The sequence below is a fragment of the Pseudophryne corroboree genome (assembly GCF_028390025.1).
Source record: "Pseudophryne corroboree isolate aPseCor3 chromosome 3 unlocalized genomic scaffold, aPseCor3.hap2 SUPER_3_unloc_55, whole genome shotgun sequence".
Taxonomy (NCBI): domain Eukaryota; kingdom Metazoa; phylum Chordata; class Amphibia; order Anura; family Myobatrachidae; genus Pseudophryne; species Pseudophryne corroboree.
The window spans coordinates 492,093-508,214 of NW_026967547.1; positions in this window are offsets into that span (position 1 = coordinate 492,093).

Sequence of the window (16,122 nt, forward strand, 5' to 3'; positions counted from 1 at the left end):
TGACAGTTAGGAGTCGATTGGCTGGTACTTTATCACCGTGATAGTTATCACTTTTCAAGGCTTAGTACATCTGGCCCATAATCACCTAGCTAAATCAGGCACTAATGCAATGTTACATGTATTAAATGAGCAGCAAATATATTGATTATTAGATAGCAGCTCCTATGCGGCAACTGGATGCCTTAGACGATATAAATTGTTTAAGTTTCAATAGAGACATAAAAGAGCGCTGATGGTATATAAATAAAAATATTTCTAATAGTTATTAGAGTTCAACACAATAAAAACAGTTATGCCAATAATAAAAGCCAGCCTGTGACATGACAGCTAGGATCTGATTGGCTGGTTCTTTATCACCTTCCACTTTGTCACTTCACCGAGCTTAATAAATCTGCCCCTAAGTTTCTTAACAGAAGGATAAGAAAACAGCCAGGGAAAAAAAGGGGGAGGAAAGAAGAAAAAAAAGGAAGCTATAGGATAAAATAGAATAACATACAGACATTGATTCATATATTATTCAGCTCAATGTTTTCGTTGAGACCTAGAGGGAACAAAGTATCTATCATACAAATCCAGTATGCTTCCCTCTTACAGAGGAGGTTATATCTATCCCCACCTCGGAATGTCTGTTTTATATGTTCAACTCCCTGTATGGACAGAACCCCACAATCACCTCCATGGAGTGAGCAAACATGTCTAGGTACACTGTGTTTAGTTGACTTTTTAAGAATTAATCTTCTATGTTCTAAAAACCCTAGAGAGCGTATTGTTCTACCGACATATTGGCAACCGCAAATGCAGGAGATTACATAAACCACAAATGTTGTCTGGCAGTTTATATTGCCCACTATATCGAAGTATTCTTTAGTTCTATATGATAAGAATTATGATAGTCAGTGAGGTGGATGGGGCATCCCATTCCCAGCTGGAACAGCACACTATATGTAAGAGCCGGAGCGGTGCAGGGCTACTGGCTGACAGCCTATCATCTCGGTGCAGCGGCAGAAGTCTGTAAATGATGGGAAATAACATCTGGCCCATGGCTACTGTGAGGAAATGAGAGGTCTGTGACAATATAGCTATGCCTCATTTCTCATGTCAGATATGTACTTTTTATCCCCATATCCCTATACATTCAATTCATATGTTTCCTCATTCTCCATAACATGTCCATTACTGCTCACCCAATATTGTGTATAAATCAACCTTAATATTGTTACTATATGCAATTGTGTTACGTTATCTGTTACCCTTTGGATAATGTATTCATGTTAGACCTAGTTTTCTATTGTTTACTACCACCACAGTGGACACTCAAAGGGTGAGTCATATAAGGTACCATTGCCCATTTTTGTTTACTCCCTATTGTCCTACAGTGAGCTGACCAGACATGGTTGTTCTCTGACTGATGTAATCACCTTGATTAGAATATGTATTGTATTACAATGCTGTAAGATCCTTAGACAAATATGTCACACACACCCCTGCTATATGAAGCTTCTGGGGGTATAAGTAGAGCTAACCAGAGAGCTGAGAGATTCTATGCTCCTTGACTAAGTAGTGATGTTCTGTCAGGAGTTTGTGGTGGGAATTGTCATGTGGAATTGGATTACAGAGGTGTGCTGAGCTGGTTAGAACCCATTCTGTTCAATAACCACTGTTGGTTTTTCATCTACCACTGTGCCTGAGTGATTTGGAACCCAGTATCTTTACAGCTACTATCGATGGTGGGTAACTACCTGGCTCTCTTCCTTTGATGGTAAAACTAGTTATCATCAGGTATAGGCCATCAATGATTCCTGATCATCAATAGTTGATAGCCAATCCTAGACCAGACCCTGAGAGACCACAGCCACCACCAGATCCACAATGTGTACCTAGAAGCTGCCACATCTGGCACTTTGTTACCCGCCACCAGATCTACCTTCTCCTAGAGAGCCACCTCTCCACATCTATGCTGGAACTCTGCAGGTATCCTTCACCACCAGCTTTGATCTCCTTTGCATCAGCATCCCGGCCAGCCACACACAGGTCCATGGAATCAGCATTATAACTTTTGACTCTTTATTTGCTGCAGCTGCTGTATAGTTCCTGTGATTTCCTCCAGCTCATTAACCAGCTGCAACTTCTCCTCATTTTATGTAACTCTCTCCCAGCTGCTGCAACAGTTTTTTTCTCCTGCAGGGTCCACAGGATATCCACAGGATAACATTGGGATATGATGACATGACAGCGGATTTGCACCAAACAGTCAAAGCTTTTGGCCTCCCAGCATGCAGTGGGCCTGTCCCTGTAGCCCCACCTCCTGGCTCAGGCAAATCAGTTTTTTGTTTGGTGTGTGGCAGGAGCCAGTCCATGTCAGGAGGGCTGCTGGTTTTTATCAGCCATAAGCGTTCTTATTTTATTTTTATAGACCATTTTTCTTGAGTGATCTTTCTAAAAAGTGTCTTATACGCACCTTAGAAAGAGTCGCTCCAACAATTCCCTGCCGGATTGTGACAACGCTTACCCACATGTACAGCGCTGTTTTGGGGAGCAGGAGTGTAATTACGTGTGTGCCAGGTGTGCCTGGCACACAGCGCAGTTGCCCTGAGGGCTCAGCGGCATGTAATGAGTCAAATTGACCCATTACATGCCGCCTCTGCTGTGTGCTGTACGCCGCACTGGAGAGGAGAGATCAGTGCCGGGCAGTGGATAAGGAGGAGGAGAGAGGGGGACTGGAGCCGCAGCATCGCTATGTAATTGGTAGTTGTGCCGCTGCAGCAGCCCCCTCTCCTTCCGTATTGGCTGCCCGGCGCTGCTGTGAATGCTGGGATGCGGTTCCTCCATCCCAGCATTCAAAGCGGCGTTGGGCAGCAATTACAGAAGGAGAAGGGGATGCTGCAGCGGCGCTACTACTAATTACATAGCGCTGCTGCGGCTCCAGTCCCCCTCCCTCCTCCTCCTTCTCCCCTGCCTGCACAGAGGAAGCTGCCAGCACGAGGAGCCTGACTGCCAGCGGGAAGATGGTAAGTATCTCTCTCTCTCTTTCTTTCTCTACCCTTTCTGCCGTAATGTGTAAAAATGGGGACGCTGTCTGCCGTAATGTGTAAAAAGGGGGACTGGCTGCCGCAATGTGTAAAAAGGAGGACGCTGTCTGCCGTACTGTGTAAAAAAGGGGGTGCTGTCTGCTGTAATGTGTAAAACAGGGAATGCTGTATGCCGTAATGTATAAACAGGGGGATGCTGTCTGCCGTAATGTGTAAAAAGGGGGACACTGTCTGCCCTTATGTGTAAAAAGGGGGACGCTGTCTGCCGTAATGTGTAAAAAGGGGGACTGGCTGCCGCAATGTGTAAAAAGGAGGATGCTGTCTGCCGTAATGTGTAAAAAGGGGACGCTGTCTGCCGTAATGTGTAAAAAGGGGGACTGGCTGCCGCAATGTGTAAAATGGGGGATGCTGTCTGCTGTAATGTGTAAAATGGGGGATGCTGTCTGCCGTAATGTGTAAAAAGGGGGCGCTGTCTGCCGTAATGTGTTAAAAAGGTGGACGCTGTCGGCCGTAATGTGTAAAAAGGGGGACTGGCTGCCGCAATGTGTAAAAAGGAGGACGCTGTCTGCCGTACTGTGTAAAAAAGGGGGCGCTGTCTGCTGTAATGGGAAAAAGGGGACACTGTCTGCCGCAATGTGTAAAAGAGGGGGACGCTGTCTGCCGTAATGTTTAAAAAAAGAGGACGCTGGCTGCCGTAATGTGTAAAAAAGGGGACGCTGTCTGCCATAATGTGCTAAAAAGGGGACGCTGTCTGCCGTAATGTGTAAAAAGAAAAGGGGGACGCTGTCTGCCGTATTGTGTAAAAAGGGGAATCTGTCTGCCATAATGTGAAAAAGGGGCACTACTGTGCAGCGTCATTTGAATAATGGAGACCAGTGTATGAATTGGTGGTATTTTGTGGCCACACCCCTTTCCCGTGAAGCCCAGCCCCTATATTTTTTGCGCACGCCTACGACGCGCACTGCCGCTGGTTTGCATTAAGGGGTGGGGCGACGATGCTGTTTCTTGCACACATCACTAAAATGTCTAGTTACGGCACTGTTGGGGAGCATCTGTGTCGAATATACTAGCAATACTAGGATACAAGATTTGTATACAATTGCGCTTCAACACTGGATGAAAAAAGAAATCGTATAGTCCGGTTTTTTCAGAAAAAAGCAAGTCTCTGATCTTAAATTCCAGAAAATTTTCTTCCGACAGGTTTTACATAGAGGAACAAGACAGAAAGAAATTTTTTTTTTTTCAGTATATAATAAATTTCTCGAAAGTCACATAAATCGTATTAGGAGACTATGGGGTGTAGAGATTCCACTCCTTTGTGTCTTAATAAGATGTTCTAGGATCACCCGAAGAGTGTGTTTTTAGTCGTAAACACAGAATGCTCACTTTTCTTGCTTACTTCGACAAATGTGTGACAACTCCTATAAAGGTATCTTTAGGATTTTCATGTAAAGCCTTGCTCCCGAAAGTTCCTAATTTACTGGGTTATTCTCCACCATGAGGAACGTCGGAGGAAAAAGCAAAAAGAAATCCAATGTGTAGTATTTTCCTTTAGACTTACAAATAGGGGTACGGGGAGTATGTAAATAGATATAGGTAGACCCTTTCTCCTCTGTGTGGTTATTTCACATGAATATACTAGCAAGTCCAGCAGAAGTTACCAGGCCGGAGCACGGGGAGAAGGTAAGGCATGGGTTCTTCTTAGCGGGGGAACACTGACACAGCCGCACTGTTTTGGAGGAGACTACCAGTCACTGACGCGGCTGCCACCTAGGGTGCACCAGCGCAAGGCCTTAGGGATCATAGGCTCCAGAGGTAGTATGAGGCCACAATTCCTGGTATTGGTATCAGTAGTGGGGAGTCAGAGGCGCCACTGGTCGCCCCTCCCCCTGATTCATGACCAGTTTCTTCCAAGTCTCCCACCATGAACCGTTTTCCCGCTTCTGTCTGAGATGCTGTGTATCTAAAAGGACCCAATCGCAGCATAGGCGACTGTGACTGGTGCGTCTCTGATCACTGCAGGTTCATGGGGCGAGTGTTTACACTATTAGCGTCTGGATCCACTCAGCGTTTGCTAACGTATTTATCGGTCCTGGAAGCGAGGTGAGTCTCCCTGTATCCCACTCTATTGAGCCGGGTAATACAGCACTAAGTCTCTATCTACCTTTTGAGTATGAATAGTTGGATAAGTGCCGGATGCATACGAGTCTAATAATTATTACTGTTGTTTCTTTTTCTATGTGTCTGAATACGGTTAAACTCCTATATAAGGTAATAGTTACCTAGTTACATAATTAGTGAGGTTGAAAAGAGGCAAAATGCCCATCGGGTTCAACCTGTATTCTGTGATCAGCTGATCATATTATAATGTACCTGCTGATGTAATGTCTTAGTACCAATTGACAACAATGATTCTTACCACTCTCAGTTTAATGTCACTGTGTTAAATGCTATAACCCTGGATTCCCTTTGCAGTTAGAAATTTGTCTAATCAGTTTTAAATACATTTACAGAGTCTGCCATTACTACCTGCTTCAGCAGGGAGTTCCAAATTTTTAATGCTCTTACCGTGAATAACCCTTTCCTACGTTGTATATGGAATTTTCTCTCCTCTAGCCTCAGCGAGTGCCCACGTGTCCCATACAGGGTTATATTAATAAACAAATCCGCTGCTAGCTCCTTGTGCTGACCCTTTACATATCTGAAGATAATAATGTCTCCTCTTAGTCGCCGCTTTTCTAGTGTGTACATATATAACTTAGCAAGCCTTTCCTTGTACTCCAGTGTCTCTAACCCTTTAATCAATTTAGTAGCCCACCTTTGAACCCTTTCTAGTTCTCCTATATCTGTTTTATAATATGGTGCCCAGAACTGAACACAATATTCCAGGTGCAGACGTACCAATGATTTGTACAGTGGCAGGATTACATCCTCGTCCCTTGTCTCTATGCCCCGTTTTATGCATGCGAGCACTTTACTTGCCTTTTTTGCAGCATTTTGACATTGTGTACTGTTACTAAGCCTATTATCCATGAGCACCCCCAAATCTTTTTCCACCACAGTTACTCCTATAATTTCCCCATTTAGAGTGTACGATACTTGTGTGTTTTTTTTCCAAAATGCATCATTTTGCATTTTTCTATATTGAACCTCATTCCCCATTTAGACGCCCAGGCTTCAAGTTTAAATAAGTCATTTTGTAGAGACTCCACATCGCTATCTGAATTAATTACGTTACACAGTTTAGTATCATCCACAAAGATTGACACTGTGCTTTCCAGGACTATTCCTAGATCGTTGATAAATATATTGAACAGTATCGTGCCAAGTACGGACCCTTGTGGTATTCCGCTGACTACTGGTGCCCAGCTGGAGAACATCCCGTTGACCATTACTCGTTGTAAAGCCAATTACCTATCCATGTACAAATAGTATATCCTAGACCAAGTTCCCTTAATTTGATCAGTTTCCTGTGAGGCACTGTATCGAAGGCGCGAGTAACCTCACTGCTGACCGCAAAGTTCCCACCATTGAGGATAATGGAGCGGGTCTCAGAATTCGGGGAAATGGGTCCCATGTGTAAACATGGGACCCCTTTCAGTGTGTGGTCCGGGTAAATGTGGTTTGTATTTTTGCCAAGTATGTGGATTACAAAAAAGAAGAGGAGAGATGCTACACTGGATTTTGGTGAATATAATTTTATTTTCAGGTACACCATGGATTCTACTTGGAGAAGTGGACCGAGCCTCGTGTGAACATAGGTAAGTATGTGTGTGTCAGCATGTATGTAATAAAGTTTTACTTTAACGGTGTGAGTGTACTGTTTTATTTGGGTATTTTTTTTGTAGTAGAACTACCGGTACCAGCGGGCCCATTTCCCCCCCGCATGCTGGTACTTGTGGTTCTCCAAGTACCAGCTTGCAGGGGAGGCTTGCCAGGACTTGTAGTTCTGCTGCAAAAAACAATACTCTTTCTTTGTGTCAGTTGGCTATCAGCCTCCCATCCACAGCCCATGGATGGGGGGGAACAGCCTCGGGCTTCATCCCTGGCCCTTGGGTGGAGGGGGGGAACCTTTGATTTACCCTCCAGGGTACCCCAGCCAGGGGTGACTAGTTGGGGATTTAATGCCACGGCCACCGGCTGTGGCATTATCTCTCCAGCTAGTGGAGCCCGGTGCTGGTGTTAAAAATACGGGGGGCCCCTACATCTTTTGTCCCCTGTATTTTTTGCACCAGGACCGGACGCAGAGCCCGGTGCTGGTTCTAAAAATATGGGGGATCCCCTGTCAATTCCCCCCCCCGTATTTTTACAACGAGGACCGACTCAAAGAGCTCGAGGCTGGTTATGCTTAGGAGGGGGGACCCCACACATATTTTTTCTTGATTTTAACCCATTTCCACCCCTTCCCACTGAAAACTATGCTCTCTCTATTTTAGTCAGTTAAAAAAATGTTCTTTTAAAAAATATATAAATAATACTTGTGGTTCCTAATAGACAAAGCAGGTACATAATCCATTCTAATATAAATAGATATGCTATTAGCAATAAAAAAAAAACACAAAAAAAACATGTTTTTACATTTTTTATTAGATTCCACCAGCAAAGTGAGGCATAATGAAATTGACAAAATTACTGTAGAAAAGGACTGTTGTCGAATCGACTTTCTTCAATTGAATATACTTTTGTCGAAAAAGCCGCAGTTTTACCACTGCAGACATGTCGAATTTAACAACTGTCAAATTTCAAAAAGTCGAATCTGAAACGTCCGTTTCTTTGTCGAAAAGTACTGTATTGCATTGTCGAATTTAAAATGCCCCGTTTTTTGACATTTGCGGCAATTCGACCGCAATTACATATACCCCATCATAACAGTACTGCCAGCAGGAGAACTGTAACAAATGTGTTACACCGCAGCCTGCTCTCCCTCTGTGAAGGGAAGGATTTAAGCCGTATCAGCTACAATCAATGTCAGAGTATGTAGCAATTGGATAAGAAACAATGTATAAATAAATCGGCTACAGTGAGGTTCTTTTCAATCCACCTTTCAATAACAGGCTTTTACATGATATGTGCTTCTACTACTTCATTTATATATATATATTTTTTTAAATCTGTTTATTAGGATTTTCACATAATATAAATTCAATATGAAACAACGAAGTAGCAGACAATGGAGATTATGAAGTTAAGGCTAAAGTTGACAAATACATTATAGTCTGTTAAGAGAGGGACAGTTCAGATCCGTAGAATCTAGACTTGTGGACTCCAAACCATAAATCCGTATTTTGTCACAAGATTATTGAACTAACATTAACCAAGGGATATAGTGTTTATGTGAATCTGTCTTGTACATCAAAACTTGTACAAGCATTGAAGATCGGAATAGTCAGAAAAAACTGACAGAATTATAGTAAATTCAGCAGTCACAGGTTATACATTAGTATAATAGGCAATATGAGCACATAATCAACTACAAATACATTTCAAGTATGTAGGAGAAACCTATTACTGATAGAGCATCAAGCGACTGGAACCGGAAGTGACGTTGGGCGCGCACACACGAGGGTGCACATGAGGACGGAACGGCGAGGTGCTAGAGCCACGCACGGGGGAGCCAGAAGCCGGCAGCCAGGAGGGAGCCAGCAGCTGGTGGGGAAGGGAGCCTGCAGCCAGAGAGAAAAACTTCTGTGCAGAGATCAGTGGAGCAGGGAGCAGATAAGTAGTAACTTTCCCTATTAGCTTTTCTCACTGTGTTGTATAACTGATTGTCTTCCTTTGTCCATTACTGTATTTTATTGTTGAGTCCCTGAATTTGTACTAAATTTATCCTTATCCTATCCATTTATTTATTTTTATATATTTATTTATTGTTCCTTATATATTCCTTAAATATTGATTGTCCACGTCTTTTTGATTTTCTGAAGGTAACAGGGAGTAAGCACTAATTAAAAAATGGGGGTGGCTGAGATTGGTAATCTCACTCAATGCATGTGCATGATGTATGTGCACCTGGTACAACAGTCCGAGTGTGGGTACCCTGCTTTGCACAAGCATTGAAGATCAGAATAGACAGAAAAAACTGACAGAATTATAGTAAATTCAGCAGTCACAGGTTATACATTAGTATAATAAGCAATATGAGCACATAATCAACTACAAATACATTTCAAGTATGTAGGAGAAACCTATTACTGAGATAGAGCATCGAGCGACTGGAATCGGAAGTGACATTGGGCGCGCACACACAAGGACGCACACAAGGATGGAGCGGCAAGGTGCTAGAGCCGCAAGCCGGGGGAGCCAGAAGCCGGCAGCAAGGGGGAAGCCAGCAGCCAGGGAGAGCTAGCAGCCAGGAGGAAGCAGCGGCCAAAGCGAGCCAGCAGCCGGTGGGTAAGGGAGCCAGCAGCCGGGGAGAGCCAGCGGCCAGGAGGAAGCAGCAGCCGGAGGGAGCCAGCAGCCGGTGGGGAAGGGAGCCTGCAGCCGGGGAGAACAACTTCTGTGCACAGATCAGTGGAGCAGATAAGTAGTAACTTTCCCTATTAGCTTTTCCCACTGTGTTGTATAACTGATTGTCTTCCTTTGTCCATTACTGCATTTTATTGTTGAGTCCCTGTCTTTGTACTAAATGAATACTTATCCTATCCATTTATTTATATATATATTTATTTATTCTCCCTTATTCCTTTATTTTATTTATTTATTGTTCCTTATATATTGATTGTCCCCCTCTTTTTGGTTTTCTGAAGGTAACAGGGAGTAAGCACTAATTAAAAAATGGGGGTGGCTGAGATTGGTAATCTCACTCAATGCATGTGCATGATGTATGTGCACCTGGTACAACAGTCCGAGTGTGGGTACCCTGCTTTGCACAAGCATTGAAGATCAGAATAGACAGAAAAAACTGACAGAATTATAGTAAATTCAGCAGTCACAGGTTATACATTAGTATAATAAGCAATATGAGCACATAATCAACTACAAATACATTTCAAGTATGTAGGAGAAACCTATTACTGAGATAGAGCATCGAGCGACTGGAATCGGAAGTGACATTGGGCGCGCACACACAAGGACGCACACAAGGATGGAGCGGCAAGGTGCTAGAGCCGCAAGCCGGGGGAGCCAGAAGCCGGCAGCAAGGGGGAAGCCAGCAGCCAGGGAGAGCTAGCAGCCAGGAGGAAGCAGCGGCCAAAGCGAGCCAGCAGCCGGTGGGTAAGGGAGCCAGCAGCCGGGGAGAGCCAGCGGCCAGGAGGAAGCAGCAGCCGGAGGGAGCCAGCAGCCGGTGGGGAAGGGAGCCTGCAGCCGGGGAGAACAACTTCTGTGCACAGATCAGTGGAGCAGATAAGTAGTAACTTTCCCTATTAGCTTTTCCCACTGTGTTGTATAACTGATTGTCTTCCTTTGTCCATTACTGCATTTTATTGTTGAGTCCCTGTCTTTGTACTAAATGAATACTTATCCTATCCATTTATTTATATATATATTTATTTATTCTCCCTTATTCCTTTATTTTATTTATTTATTGTTCCTTATATATTGATTGTCCCCCTCTTTTTGGTTTTCTGAAGGTAACAGGGAGTTAGCACTAATTACAAAAATGGGGGTGGCCGAGATTGGGAATCTCACTCAGTGCGTGTCGTACATGATGTATGAGCACCTGGCACAACAGTCCAAGTGTAGATACATCTGTGCGAGATGTGAGCGTACGGCCGCGCTGGAAGCCCAGGTAACTAATCTAGAGCGGACGGTTACACGACCGAGGAGCATTCACAATCTCCAGCAAAGTTTACACAGAACGGTGGAGGAGTTGCAGCGGGGGATCACTGGTAGACGAGGAAGATCAGGTAGACAGCTGGGTCATGGTTAGAAGGAAGAAGAGGAGGAGGGGAAGACAGGACATCTCCAATCTGCCAAACCCCAATAAATTCGCCGATTGGATGAAGATTCTGAGGATGGCAGTGAGGAAATGACGGAACCAGAGGAGCGGTCCCCCCGGAACAGATGGGAAAAAAGATAGGGAGGTACCTAGTCAGATTGTGGTGGTAGGGGATTCTATTATCAGGAAGACAGGGCAATCTGCTACTGGGACCGTGATCGCCGTACAGTCTGCTGTCTTCTGGGTGCTCGGGTACGGCACATCGCGGACAGGGTAGATAGATTGTTGGGAAGGGCTGGTAAAGACCCGGCGGTCTTGGTGCATGTTGGCACCAATGACAAAGTTAGTGGCAGGTAGGATGTCCTTAAGAAAGACTATAGGGACTTAGGCAAGAAACTTAAGGCAAGGACATCTAGGGTAATATTCTACGAAATATTACCAGTGCCACGCGCTAGCCCAGGGAGGCAGAGGGAGATCACGGAGGTAAATGTGTGGCTTAGAGACTGGTGTAGGAAGGAGGGGTTTATGTTCCTGGAACACTGGGTGGACTTCTCAGTCAGGCGTCATCTATTGTCTATTCATTTGGGGGCTGACCTCCCTCATACTGGCTGCCGCTGACAGCGCACTCATACTTTATTCTTCTTGCGATGGGTTGCACCTGAATGAAGAGGGGGCTGCGGTGCTGGGGGGGCAGGATGGTTAGAAGATTGGAGGAACTTTTAAACTAGGAGCCTGGGGGGAATATTTAGCTAGAAGCTATGGGTTAATTAGGGAGAGCAGTAAGGATGGGGGTAGTGAACTATTTGGGGGTGGAGAAGGGGGGAGCGTAAGGGACAGATCATGTCAAACTAACTTAATTAGCTTCTACGAGGAAAGGAGCAAGAATCTTGATCAGGGAAAAGCAGTGGATGTGGTGTATTTAGATTTTGCAAAAGCCTTCGATACAGTGCCTCACAGGAGACTGATCAAATTAAGGGTACTTGGTCTAGGATATACTATTTGTACACGGATAGGTAATTGGTTGGATAACAGAGTACAATGAGTTGTGGTCAACGGGATGTTCTCCAGCTGGGCACCAGTAGTCAGCGGAATACCACAAGGGTCCGTACTTGGCCCGCTACTGTTCAATATATTTATCAACGATCTAGGAATAGGCCTGGAAAGCACAGTGTTAATCTTTGTGGATGATACTAAGCTGTGTAAGGTAATTCAGATAGCAATGTGGAGTCTCTACAGAATTACTTATTTATACTTGAAGCCTGGGCGTCTAAATTGGGAATGAGGTTCAATATAGAAAAAAGCTAAATTATGCATTTTGGAAAAAAAACACATAAGCATCGTACACTCTAAATGGGGAAATTATAGGGGTAACTGTGGTGGAAAAAGATTTGGGGGTGCTCATGGATAATAGGCTTATCAGTACACAATGTCAAAATGCTGCAAAAAGGCAAGTAAAGTGCTCGCATGCATAAAATGGGGCATTGAGACAAGGGACGAGGATGTAATCCTGCCACTGTACAAATCATTGGTACGTCTGTATCTGGCATATTGTGTTCAGTTCTGGGCACCATATTATAAAACAGATATAGGAGAACTAGAAAGAGTTCAAAGGCGGGCTACTAAACTTATTAAAGGGTTAGAGTGTCTGGAGTACGAGGAAAGGCTTGCTAAATACATATGTATACACTAGAAAAGCGGCGACTAAGAGGTGACATTATTATCTTCAAATATGTAAAGGGTCAGCACAAGGAGCTAGCAGCGGATTTGTTTATTAAAATAACCCTGTATGGGACACATGGGCACTTGCTGGAGAGAAAATTCCGTATACAATGTAGGAAAGGGTTCTTCATGGTAAGAGCAATACAAATTTGGAACTTCCTGCCAGAGAAGATAGTAATGGCAGACTCTGTAAATGTATTTAAAAACCGATTAGACAAATGTCTAACTATAAAGGGTATCCAGGGTTATAGCATTTATCATAGTGACATTAATCTGGGAGTGGTAAGAGTCATTGCTGTCAGTTGGCACTAAGCCATTACATCAGCAGGTACATTATAATATGATCAGCTGATCACAGAATACAGGTTGAACCCGATGGGCATTTTGCCTCTTTTTAACCTCACTAATTATGTAACTAGGTAACTATTACCTTATATAGGAGTTTAACCGTATTCAGACGCATAGCAAAAGAAACAACAGTAATAATTATTAGACTCATATGCATCCGGCACTTATCCAACTATTCGTACTCAAAAGGTAGATAGAGACTTAGTGCTGTATTACCCGTGCTCAGTAGAGTGGGATACAGGGAGACTCACCTCGCTTCCAGGACCAATCAATACGTTAGCAAACGCTGAGTGGATCCAGATGTTAATAGTGTACACACTCACCCCGTGAACCTACAGTGAACACAGACGCCCAAGTGAACACCGACGCACCAGTCACACAGCCGCCTATGCTGCGACTGGGTCCTTTTAGATACACAGTGTCTCAGACGGAAGCCAGAAAACGGTTTGTGGCGGGAGACTCGGAGGAAACTAGTCATGAACCGGGGGGAGGGGTGACCAGGGGAGCGTCTGATTCCCCACTGCTGACATCAATCCCAGGGATCGTGTCCTCATACTACTTCTGGAGCCTATGATCCCGAAGGCCTAGCACTGATGCACCTTAGGTGGCAGCCACGTCAGTGACTGATAGTCTCCTCCAAAACAGTGCGGCTGTGTCCGTGTTCCCCCTCTAAGCAGAACTGATGCCTTACCTTCTCCCCATGCTCCGGCCACAGCCGGGTAACTTCAGCTGTAACTTCACCAAAACAGCTCTGTACACATGGGTAAACGTTGTCACGACCCGACGGGGAATTGTTGGAGCTACTCTTTCTAAGGTAGGTGTGAGACGCTTTTTAGAAAGATCACTCAAGAAATAGACTATAAAAATAAAATAAGAAAGCTTATGGCTGCTAAAACCAGCAGCCCTCTTGACCATGGTCTGGCTCCTGTCACACCAAACAAAAAACTGATTTGCCTGAGCCAGGAGGTGGAGATACATGGATGGGCCCACTGCATGCTGGGAGGCCGAAAGCTTTGACCGTTTGGTGCAAATCTGTCGCATCATCATATCCCAATGTTATCCTGTGGATAACCTGTGGACCCTGCAGGAGAAAAAACTGTTGCAGCAGCTGGGAGAGAGTTACATGAAATGAGGAGCTGGTGCAGCTGATTAATAAGCTGGAGGAAATCACAGGAACTATACAGCAGCTGCAGCAAATAAAGAGTCAAAAGTTATCATAATGCTGATTCCATGGACCTGTGTGAGGCTGGCCGGTATGCTGATGCAAAGGAGATCCAAGCTGGTGGTGAAGGAAACCTGCAGAGTTCCAGTTTAGATGTGGCAAGCTGTGGAGGTGGCTCTCTAGAAGGTAGATCTGATAGTGGGTGACAAAGTGCCAGATGTGGAAGCTTCAAGATACACATTGTGGATCTGGTGGTGGCTGTGGCATCTCAGGGTCTGGTCTAGGATAGGCCATCAACCATTGATGATCATCTTTGATGGTCTATACCTGATGATAACTAGATTTACCATCAAAGGCAGACAGCCAGGTAGTTACCCGCCATCGATAGTAGCTGTGAAGATACTATGTTCCAAATCACTCAGGCACAGTGGTAGATGAAACACCAACAGTGGTTATTGAACATAATGGGTTATAAACAGCTCAGCACACCTCTGTAATCCAATTCCACATGACAATTCCCACCACAAACTCCTGACAGAACATCACTTCTTAGTCAAGGAGCATAAAATCTCTTTCAGCTCTCTGGTTAGCGCTACTTATACCCCCAGAAGCTTCATATTACATGGGGTAAGTGTGACTTCTTTGTCTAAGGATCTTACAGCATTGGAATACAATACATATTCTAACCAAGGTGATTACATCAGCCAGAGAGCAACCATGTCTGGTCAGCTCACTGTTGGACAATAGGGAGAAAACAAAAAGGGACAATGGTACCTTATATGACTCATCCTTTGAGTGTCCACTGTGGTGGTAGTAAACAATAGAAAACTAGGTCTAACATGAATACATTATCCAAAGGGTAACAGATAAAGTAACACAATTGGATATATTAACAATATTAAGGTTGATTTAAACACAATATTGGGTGAGCAGTAATGGACATGTTATGGAGAATGAGGAAACAGATGAATGTATAGGGATATGGGGATAAAAAGTACATATCTGACATGAGAAATGAGGCATAGTTATATTGTCACAGACCTCTAATTTCCTCACAGTAGCCATGGGCCAGATGTTATTTCCCATCATTTACAGACTTCTGCCGCTGCACCGAGATGCTAGGCTGTCAGCCAGTAGCCCTGCACCGCTCCGGCTCTTACATATAGTGTGCTGTTCCAGCTGGGAATGGGATGCCCCATCCACCTCACTGACGATCATAATTCTTATCATATAGAACTAAAGAATACTTCGATATAGTGTCCAATATAAACTGCCAGACAACATTTGTGGTTTATGTAATCTCCTGCATTTGCGGTTGCCAATATGTCGGAAGAACAATACGCTCTCTAGGTTTTTAGAACATAGAAGATTAATTCTTAAAAAGTCAACTAAACACAGCGTACCTAGACATGTTTGCTCACTCCATGGAGGAGATTGTGGGGTTCTGTCCATACAGGGAGTTGAACATATAAAACAGACATTCCCAGGTGGGGATAGATATAACCTCCTCTGTAAGAGGGAAGCATACTGGATTTGTATGATAGATACTTTGTTCCCTCTAGGGCTCAACGAAAACATTGAGCTGAATAATATATGAATCAATATCTGTATGTTATTCTATTTTATCCTATAGCTTCCTTTTTTTTCTTCTTTCCTCCCCCTGTTTTCCATTGCTGTTTTCTTATCCTTCTGTTAAGAAACTTAGTATATACATACATACATATATATCCTTTGCGATATCTATGGAGTATATTATACACATGGTACTTTGTATCTATCTCTGGATTATTCTTTGTCTAGTGTGATATGAGCAACAATAGACTCATATATATATATATATATATATATATATATTTTTTTTTTTTTTTACCAATTTACACTGAATATGACGATGCACATGGCTAACTCAGATGGTCTCTGTCACGACTGATGATTCAGAAAAGATTTTTCTGTTTAATTATTATTATTATCTGTATATCTTAGGAACA